The following is a 2,882-nucleotide window of genomic DNA, read 5'->3' on the forward strand; positions in this document are numbered from 1 at the left end:
AGCTTCCCAAAGGAACAAGGAAGCTTCGTGATTGTTGATTCATCTGCATAAAACTCTTCTAGACTTTCAAGAGACTCAAAATCTTCCGGTAGCTCCTCCAGCTCAGTGCACACCTGCATGCCAAGCTTCCGTAGCTTTTTCAGCTGCCCCAAGGAAGAAGGAAGCTTCATGATTGCTGAGCACCCTACATCTCTTCTAGACTTTCAAGAGACACAAAATCTTCCGGTAGCTCCTCCAGATTAAGGCACCCTGCCATGACAAGCTTTCGTAGCTTATTCAGCTGCCTGATTTTAAAAGATCAAATTCTTCTAACAGCTGCAAATCTTCACTAAATATTGTCAAATTTTCAGCTGCTCAAAGGAAGACGGGAGCTTCATCATCAGTGGGCAATCAAGGATTTCTTAAATTGAATTCACTCTTGTAAAATTAAAGTTGACTTTTTAAAGTCAGATCTCATGAAATTACAAAAGTTTGAGGATCAAACATTAAAAAATAAGAATAATGACTATATACCATAATGGACCATAATTCCAGCACGGAAAGAAACTCCAAGTCTAATAATAATTCTTTAGAAGGAGCCGATCTCAGCCACCTTATTTCCAAAGCTTTTAGTCCCTCATCATCATACTCCAGATTTGTTCCATCCAAAAAAGCAATCGTAAAGATCTCATTTGGGAAAGCAAACTTGCATTTAAGTTTTAGAGGGAAGTGCTAAGCCCACAGATTTGATCAAGACCCTGCAACCACAAACCACACCATGATTGCATGGATCATTCTACACAAACCAAACCATCATTGCATGGATCATTCTATCGTTTTATCGCTCATGTACTGTAGTATCGGCATTAGAGGAGCATAATGCAGATGCTTGGTACAGATCTACATTCACTAATGTAGTTCCCATCCACTCCATAACCCAGACACTCATTAAATATATGGATATTGCACAAACATTGTGAGATCAGTGTAGAGCAACTGGAATGGAAAATACAGGGAGAGCCACCCACCCTCCACACTACAAACAAGCTTCAAAACGACAAGTGAAAGTGCGTCAAAGATGGAAAAAAGGAAAGAGCTAAGAGTTCAGGATGAACAGTAGAACAAGTTTCTTGCTGGGCATTCACAACAGCTAATTTGAATCTCTTTAGTCTTTTGTTTTTGTATTGCCTTCCCTTCCTACGGCATTGTTTGCATACATGAATGCGTGCCGAAAAAAGAGAAGTAAATAGAGAACTGAATACGCACCTGCTTACGTCACAGCACTTGCATCAAGTCGATATCATCCCACACCCTACTCCCCTTGCCTGACAGTTTGACAATGCCTCTAGCCAAATCCTTCAAGTGATCGTGCATTGTCAGGCACTCATTTTCGTCCACCTTCACTAGACAGAGATCTACCAAGCTCTCTAGAACACTTCTCCACCCCTCTACCAAATCATCGCTATCCCCAAAGTATTCGGCACTCTGCCTGCTTTCACCAATCAATAAGCAAGCCCCAACTAGAAACATTTCCTGCTCATGCTTACTAAGAGCCTCATAGCTAACCTTCAAACGAGTCTCTATGGGTTTGTATGAGTAGCGTTACTACTGAAAATCTTGATTGCTTCTTCCCAGAATTTATTTTCCTTCCTCACCCTAAGATGACAACCAAGCACCTCCAGCGAAAGGGGAAGACCAGCACATGCTTCACTTACTTTCTCTGCTAGCAATTCAAAACCTAGATCTGGTGAAGGCTTCTTGAAAGCGTTCAGACACAAACGTCACAATGACTCACCACTGTCTATGCCTTGTACCTTGTAGCGTTCACTCTTGAAGACATCAGAGAAATCATTGCCGAGAGGAAATACTTTTTGGTTCCTGCAAGTTACAACCATTGGACTTCCCAGGAGAAAGGATGTCAGACCCATGGTTTTCTCAATGGATTCAAAGCTTTTTGCATCATCCAATATGATCAAGACCTCCTTCCGCCTTAATCCAGCTTTTAAACGCACTTTCTTCTTTCCAGCATCGTTCCCTTGGAACATCTTTTCATGCAGCAAATCTTCGAGGAGCTGATTCTGTAATTGACTCAGTGTCTTAGCCCGACAATTTTCCACAAAGCTTGGTGCTTGAAACTCCTTTCTAAGTCTCCTGTAAATAGCGCGAGCAAGAGAGGTCTTGCCAATGCCATCCATGCCCCAAAGCAGCACAAAATACACATTTTCCTTTTCTTTCAAATGAAACACAGCTCGACCACATCATGGACCCTCTTGTCCAAACCAACTGCTTTGAGGTCATCCTCCACGGGAATCCTGCTTTGCATCTCCTGTGCTATCATCTCTACGAGAGCTTGGAGAAAGTCTCCTTCACATCTGCACACTGGTAATATCGTATAGATTAGTGATAAGTGAGAAGATTAACTACAAAAAACGGATACAAAACAAAGGTTTCGTACTTGTTAAAGGTGTCCAGGCGGAAACCCTCATGCCATGAGAAAGGGTGAACATCATCTCCTTGAGGGAGCTCCTCCATGTCCAGAAATGCTTTGATCCCACGGCATTCTAGGACATGGTAAAGTATATTCGCAAATCCACGCTTTATACAAAGTAATCTTAAGGAATCCTCCACGTTTTGAGTTAACTCATGTACAAAATCGAAAATAAGAAATAGTGCTGTGTTGTACACCAGCTCTTTCCAAAAAAAAAGGATGTGCCATTTTGTATAAGCATTCTCTTTTCAGATTTGGACCTAGAAGCAGGCTTGCGCTAGGTTTTGAGGCCTATGCCCACTATGCACACACTAATCACGTTCATGGGGGGACGACGACCGCAAATTTAGCTCACAGGATGCCATCAAGATTCCAGCATTGGTGGCATCAATCCCACTAGTTCTAAATCAGGTGC

The 2,882-nt window shown here is 42.2% G+C and overlaps 1 long non-coding RNA gene across 1 annotated transcript; it reads right to left on the reverse strand.

The window, feature by feature from the left end:
- Positions 1–386: 386 nt before the first annotated feature.
- Positions 387–2,473, reverse strand: LOC147614591 (uncharacterized). Its single transcript, XR_015262921.1, has 3 exons — positions 2,435–2,473; positions 1,246–2,358; positions 387–737 (listed from the first exon to the last, which is right to left on the reverse strand). It is a non-coding gene; the product is annotated as an uncharacterized LOC147614591 (long non-coding RNA).
- Positions 2,474–2,882: the final 409 nt, after the last annotated feature.

Source organism: Cibotium barometz, chromosome 41 (genome assembly GCF_041138505.1).
Source record: "Cibotium barometz isolate CiBa-2024 chromosome 41, ASM4113850v1, whole genome shotgun sequence".
Classification (NCBI taxonomy): domain Eukaryota; kingdom Viridiplantae; phylum Streptophyta; class Polypodiopsida; order Cyatheales; family Cibotiaceae; genus Cibotium; species Cibotium barometz.